Below are 7,500 nucleotides of genomic sequence, written 5' to 3' on the forward strand. Positions count from 1 at the left end.
TCAAGATAGCAAGCTGGCAGAATCATTATAGTGCCAAGTGAAATGCTTAGTGGCATTTCGTCTATCTTTAGGATCTGAGTTCAAATTTCACCGGTGTCAACCTTTCCTTTCAGCCATTTTGGGTTGATAAAATAAGTACCAGTTGAATGCTGGGGTTGATGTAATCAACTTATCCCCTCCCCATAATTGCTGGCTTTCTGTACTAGTTTCACTTGTTATATTTCTTGCTGGAAACCTAACTTCATTTATTTGTTTACTTTATGTTTTCCTGTATATAGAGAAGTAAGAAACATCAGTAACAGTAAATTATTTAGCCACCAGTTCTCAATGACAAATGATCAACACTCAGCTTTATAACTGGTCCCTGTTATCATCTTAAACTATTCACGTGTTGATCTTTTTTATTTAGACAAAAAACTTTCTTTTGTTATCAAGTTCAACTACTGAATTAATATAGTCTCTTTAGATTGCAAACTATTGACATACAGGTACACTTTAAATCTCTAAATAAATGTTTTCCTTTTTATTAATTTGTTGCCATTAAAAAGGCAGTGAGTTAACAGAATCATTACTGCACTGGACAAAACGCTTAGTGACATTTCTTCTGACTTTATCTTCTGAGTTCAAATTCCACTGAGGTTGACTTTGCCTTTCATCCTTTTAATGTTGATAAAATAAGTACCAGTTGAGCACTGGGGTTGATGTAATTGAATGTAATTGACTTACCCCTTCCCTGAAATTGCTGTTATTATTATTTAAAGCAACAAACTGACAGAATTGTTACTATGCCAGGCAAAATGGTTAGCAGCATTTCTTCTGGTTTTACATTCTGAGTTCAAATGCTACCACAGTCAACTTTTTCTTTCATCCTTTCAAGGTCAAATAAATAAGTGCCAGTTGAATACTGATGCTCGTGTAATTGACTTCCCCTTCCATCCAAAATTGCTGGCCTTGTATCAAAAATTAGAAAGGAATATTATTATTATTATTATTTGGTGATGAGCTAACAGAATTGTTAACACAGACAAAATGCTTAGCACCATTTCTTCCAACTCTTTACATTCTCAGTTCACTGAGGTCAGCTTTGCCTTTCATTCTTTGAGGGTTGATTAAATAAAGTACCATTGAAATATTAGAGTTGGCTTAATCAACTTTTCCCTCCCTACACATTTCGGGCTTTGTGCTTATATTAGAAAGAATTATTGATATTTAAGATGGTGAGCTGGCAGAATCATTTGTGTCAGAAAAAGATACCCTGCAGTATTTGTTTGCTATGGCTCTTTAGATTCCGATTTGAACTTTACCTTTCAGCCTTTCAGGGTTCTTAAATAAAGTACCACTCAAGTCTTGGGTTTGAATGGTACTAACTAATCCCCTCCCCTCAAATTTGCAGGCTTTGTGCTTTCGTCAGAAACCAGTATTCATCATCATCTTCATCATTTAACATCCATTTTTCCATGCTGGCATGGGACGTTAAATGATGATGAATACTGGTTTCATCTTTGTATTAATATTATTATCTCCAAATTCTGCCAAGGTTGACTTTGCCTTTCATCCTTTCAGGGTCAATAAATTAAGTACCAGCTGAGTACTGGAGTCGATGTAATCAACTATCCTCCTCCCCCAAATTTCAGGCCTTGTGCCTATAGTAGAAAGGATTGTTATCATTATTATTAGTATTAAGAAGGTGGCAAACTGGCAGAATTGTTAGTGCATCAGACAAAAATGCTTCACAGTATTTCTTCAAGTTTTACATTCTGAGCTCAAATTTTGTCGAGGTTGACTTTGCCTTTCATCTTTTGGGGCTTGATAAAATAAGTCCCAGTCAAGTACTGGGGTCAATATAATCAACTAGCCCCCTCTCCACTAAACATTTTAGGCCTTGTGTCTTTAGTAGAAAGGATTATTATTATTATTAGGGCAGCAAGCTGGCACTGTTGTTAACATGCTAGACAAAATGCTTAGCAGAATTTCTTTTAGCTTTACATTCTGAGTTCAAATGCTGCCAAGTTCAACTTAGTCTTTCATCTTTTTGGATTCAATAAAATAAAATAACAATGAAGTATTGAGTGGTGGGGGGGGGGGTCAATATAATTGATTTGCCCTGCTCCCTTGAAATTGCTGGCATTGTGCCAAAATTTGAAATCAGGGTGGTGAGCTGGCAGAATCATCACTACACTGAACAAAATGCTTAGTAACATTTCGTCCATCTTTACATTCTGAGTTCTTAATCCGTCAAGGTCAACTTATCCCTTAATCCTTTCGAAGTCAATAAAAGAAGTACCTGTTGAGTACTGAGGTCAATGTAATCAACTAACCCCTCCCTACAAAATTTCCGGCCCTATGCCTATAGTAGAAAGAATAATTATTATGGTTTTAATTTTGTTTTTTGTTTTTCTGAAAGGGGAAATTACAGTTGAGACATTAGAAAGAACAAAAGTCAAATAAGTTCCATTATTTTGTTATAATTTATTATTATTCTTGTTGAATAATATCAACCAAAGCACACATACCCATCTATATACAAAGATATGCATGCACACACATGCACCTTTTTTTTTTTTTTGCTTCTTTAATTCTTTTAGGTCATTCGCACATCACTGATAAGGTGCTTCCTAAAGCTGTTACATTATAATACCATCCATCACAACATCTCATTTCCAGTTTGAGGCAGGTAGAGTTAAGTGTCTTTCCTAAGGACAGTGCAATCTCTGCTGCTGAGTATTATTAATTCATGGCTCTTAAACTTAAGAGTTCAGTACATTATCCATTTGGCCACTGGGCATTAACATACCTTATTATATATTGAAGCAAACGCACACACTTCCATATATACATGATGTCACAAATGCACAAACTGTACCCATATATGCATAAACAGTTACACACATATACATACATATATATACACAAGAGTTCATACTGACAGTCAATGTAGACATACAGTTAATTTCTTCTGCCCATAGATACTTTTATAAGCTCCAGCTTTGTTGGATTGTTAAGAAATTTTCTTGTTGATAATGAGGGCATTTGAAAAATGATGTGTACAGATAAGAGATAATCACATTTTCTTTTCTTTTAGTGTACACATTAACAATTTTGCATTTTGAAAAGAAAAAAAATTGTTATATTGAAAAAGAAAATACTAATAATAAAAGAAAAACAGAAATACCATTTGTGTAAAGAAATATATATATATTTACTATTTTGGAATTAAACATTTCACTTATGATATTCATATAAATCACACAGTAAGAAGGATAATAATAATGATAATAATATTCATTCGTCTGAAATAAAATATTGAAATTTTTAATTTTGTGATATCTTTAAAATTTTTTTTTTTTTTAATCTGCAATATTAACCAATGTTTTCGTTATTTTCTGAATGAATATTCACCTGTATATTTTCATGTCTGTATTTATTTCCCTCGATATTTGTGGGTTAAGAGTTCAAACATCTGCCTCACTACTGAAATTAGCACTCATATAAACTTGTCTTTTCTGACAAGGCTTGTCTAAAACCTGCCATTGCGCTTAATTATTTTTCTACATAATTGCATTATTTGCAAATGCTGATTAGATTTTTTTGAATGCTTTCACTCAGCCTCTCTCTATTTCTCTCTCTCTCTCTCTCTCTATCTATCTATCTATCTTTTTCATGTGAGAATATATCCTCCAAAAACCACATCCCAAATTGTTCACAGAATCTTTCATGCCACCATCCCTTACAAAGTGTCATTTTTCAAGTATATTGCTTTTAGAACTGGGTGAAAATTATTGGAAGTTGAGTGGAGAAATCATTATGTTTTAATCTAACAAACAGCTACTACATATAAATGAAAGAATGACATCAATTGTTCATTTAAAGCAAAATCCTGTTAACCATCCTAGGAGTTGTAACAGAATGAGCTTTCAATGGGCTTCAACCTATCTGTCAAACAGATATTTGAATATTATTACAAGTGTTGTGCTCTTAATGTGGCTAAATACACTTAACATTTAACGGTTCTGTTCATCTAAGTGTAAACAGGTGCAATGAAGAGACAAAGTTCACTGCAAGAAGTGCCAGCAACTCATTCTGCACATATAATGAATGTTTTATTAGCTGCAGTGCTAATGCCACCCATGTTTAACTTAGAGATGTATGGACTTCAAGTTGATTTGCCCTAGATACATCACAAGAAGCCAAAATATTTCCAGTAGTGTTAATGTGATTTACCATCCATTAACCATAAGAACTTAACCTCCTGCAATTTTCATCTTTACCTCATTATTAAATTCAAGCGTAGAACAACTATATTTGTTAGTGGTGGCATAATGAAAGAACTGGTTTCAAAGTGTCAAAAATTCATGTAAAATGCATTTATTGACTATTAAAAGTGATGCAGTTATAAACAGCTTCAATTTAAAAACAAAAAAGTAAAAAAATTTAGGAACTAATTTATAATTTATTCTATATGTGAAGTTAAAGTTTCTGTATAAATGTTTTATACACAACATGCTAACTGTAAACCAGTTTTGTGTTATCAACATCATCTTCATCATCGTACAATGTCCAATTAACTTTTTGTTTGTTTGTTTGGGTTTTTTTTTTTTTCATTTTTAAATGTTTATTTTTAATAAAAACATGTAAGGTCACTATCATCTTGATTATTGATTGATTAGACAGAGAAATTTTTCAGAATTTCTATATACAATATATACAATATTCTTGCCAAATTCATGCAGATTTTTAGATGGTTGAAGATTTTTCTTTATATAAACAGCTATCTCTCCCTGTCTGTTTCTGAATTGTGAATCATGATTGGAGAAAAGAAAAGAAACTTTTGAGATTATACACACAAACAATAAAAAATGTAAAGCATTAAACAATTATTTAAACATATGCAAAATATTTCTCTTACAACCATATGATAGGCTGCTGTGAAGGGCTTTCAGTCATGTACTTCCTAGGCAAGTGATTTGATCAGAGCCCATATAAAGGGCTATTTTATAGCACATTTGTAAAGAAAGAGAAAGCTAGGAAATTAAACTTGAGATCTGGATAATATTTTTAAAATGTTAGTGTTGTAAGATATTCTAAAGATATATTTGATATTTCATTGAGCTGTCTTTGTAGCTGTCGATTCTACAAACTCGGCTTTCTATTTTATTTTCTCATGTTAATGAGCAAGTTATTTCTCTCTAAATCAATCAAATTATCATTTTCCTAATTATTTCCTCATATAGTTTGAGAAGTCATTGCAAGTATCCCTTTTACCATTGTATATTTTGATGTGTATAACTATTATCACTTGCAAATTTACCTACCCACCCATGCTTTCTAGTCCCCTGTCTCTATTTTCTGATACTCACCTTCTACCTTGAGGCATACTCTCACCATCTATTGCTATCTTTCCAGCTGAGGCAGCCATGTATCTCCTCTTCAGCAAGACACATGTTCTTGTCTCTCTATCCTACTTTAAATTCTCATCACCTGGCATAAAGCCACTTTCCTCAATAACACTACACCCCAACTCAGTCAAGGGATCTTGTCTTGGCAACTTCACTTATGCTGGCACCATGAAAAAGCACCCAGTACATTCTGTAATGGGACTGGCATTAACAAGGGCATCTAACCATTGGATCTCAGCACAGTCTTCTGGCTCATCAGTTCCTGTTAAACCGTCCAACCCATGCCAGCATAGGAAACAGGCATTAAATGATGATGATGATGATGCGTTCAAATCTAAATCCATAATACAGGTACAACACCAACTTTCCAGAAACTGATGATCTGGAATCTCTTATAATCCACACTAATTTACAAGCAGAAACTTCAAATTCCCACAGCCAACAGACTAGATTAGTGAGCAGTCACCTGTATTTCATTTAATTATTTAAGTAAATTTAGTATTCAATTTAAAGGTGATCACTCCTGGTGCAGAAAATTGACCTTGTACCTGTATATTAGTACTATTTTCTCATTAGCATTATTTGTGCATGTGTGTGGTCTATGTAATTTAATCAATATAAACAGTTATTCAAATTTCATCCAATTATTATTTTATCCAAACCCAATATGCTGTCATCATTTACATTAATGAGATTAGTTATTTTATGAACAGAGCTTGAATCTCATGGCATTATTGCTAATCATATCAGCAACAATAATTATATATCTACTGGCTACAGTGAGTGAAATATCTATTATCTAAATCTCCCATAAGAGTGAATATTTTTGGTATATAGTCATATTATATTCATTTTATTTGCAAGTCTAAAGGGAAAAGCAATAACTGTAACTATTCTTTTTCTTTTTTTGTTATTAGGTTACTCGAAATGTTTTTCAGTAACAGCAGACCTTTTAATTTAATTAACATTCTGTTAGAATTTTTACAAGTTCATTTCCTCAGAGTTTAAATCTTCTTACGAGATAAAGTTGTAACTATGACAATTTGGTGCAGTCTTGCTTCAGGTAATATCATTACATTAAAAAACATTGCCCGAAGCTGGGAGATTTATTTAGCTTAAAGTATAGTTGTTTTATATATGTTGAACTTTTCATGTTAGTAAAATGAGGGAAGTGGGTTCTAGTAAGATAATATCCTCAAAAGAAAGGACAGTGAAAGGTGTTTGGTATGGAGAAAGAGAGATTTAGTGACGCTGGAATGAGGAAAAATTAGTCTATATTCATAGAGCAAAACTCATCATAGTAGCAGGAAGAGAGGATACACAAGGCTTTCCTTGCTCTTACTGGTTTGGTCTGTTGGAAGGGACCATGAACATGGCCATTTGTAGATCTAACACCAGTGAGATTCATGCCTTGAACATTTTTCTTTAATGCTGCAAGTTGATAGCTACCAGAAAAACATGTGCGAGAAAGGGATTCCAGAGGGCCAACATTTTGGAGTGAGAGAACTGGGTGTAATGCTTAATGGCAAGGACTTAGAGAGGACAGAATAAGGATAACAAGAATAGAAAGGAAGATGTTTGAGTGGAGGTGGCATGAGATCAGTTATCTCAGAAGTCACTGTAGTAACCGAAAAGACAGGGAGAAGAGACAGCAAAAGTTACTGCAGTAGCAGCAGAAAATATGGAAAACAGCAGAGATAACAATAATAGCATCTGAAAAGATAGAGAGAGGAGACAGAAGAAGTCACTGTAATAGCAGCAGAAGAGACAAAGAGAAGAGATAGCACATTGATGGACCAGAGGCTGAAGTGTGGTGTAAGCAACCTCAAGGAAATCAATCAAATAGCTGACCTTTCTTTGGGTGTACTCTAGGATGTATCTGTATAGCAGCAGCACCATACCATCTGTAAGAGGAATATCCCATGTAGGTTTCGCCTGAATTTTGTTGAGGGTTAGTTGTTAGGACCTGAAGTATTTCCTTGTTTTGAAGTGGAGATGCAAATTTTGCTATGTTTAGGATAAGTGTTCACCAGAAGAAATCCTCAGAGGTAGTGAAGCCTAGTATTTGAAGGGATTAAAATGGTTCTAGTTACATACTGTTCAT

The 7,500-nt window shown here is 33.6% G+C and overlaps 1 protein-coding gene and 1 long non-coding RNA gene across 7 annotated transcripts in view; one reads left to right on the plus strand and one right to left on the minus strand.

Moving 5' to 3' along the window:
• Nucleotides 1-4,640, plus strand: part of LOC106871674 (uncharacterized) — a 72,185-nt gene extending 67,545 nt beyond the window's left edge. For all 6 annotated transcript variants that reach the window (XM_052978065.2, XM_089346911.1, XM_052978071.2 and 3 more), the window contains one exon: nt 1-4,640. This exon is cut by the window's left edge and continues 2,595 nt beyond it. The gene's annotated coding sequence lies outside the window, so the exon portion shown is untranslated.
• Nucleotides 2,553-7,500, minus strand: part of LOC149137106 (uncharacterized) — a 23,300-nt gene continuing 18,352 nt past the window's right edge. The window contains exon 2 of the long non-coding RNA XR_016240624.1: nt 2,553-4,788. This is a non-coding gene — a long non-coding RNA (uncharacterized LOC149137106). The remainder of the gene's footprint in view (nt 4,789-7,500) is intronic.

The sequence above is a fragment of the Octopus bimaculoides genome, chromosome 2 (genome assembly GCF_046866305.1).
Source record: "Octopus bimaculoides isolate indiv1 chromosome 2, ASM4686630v1, whole genome shotgun sequence".
NCBI classification, from domain to species: domain Eukaryota; kingdom Metazoa; phylum Mollusca; class Cephalopoda; order Octopoda; family Octopodidae; genus Octopus; species Octopus bimaculoides.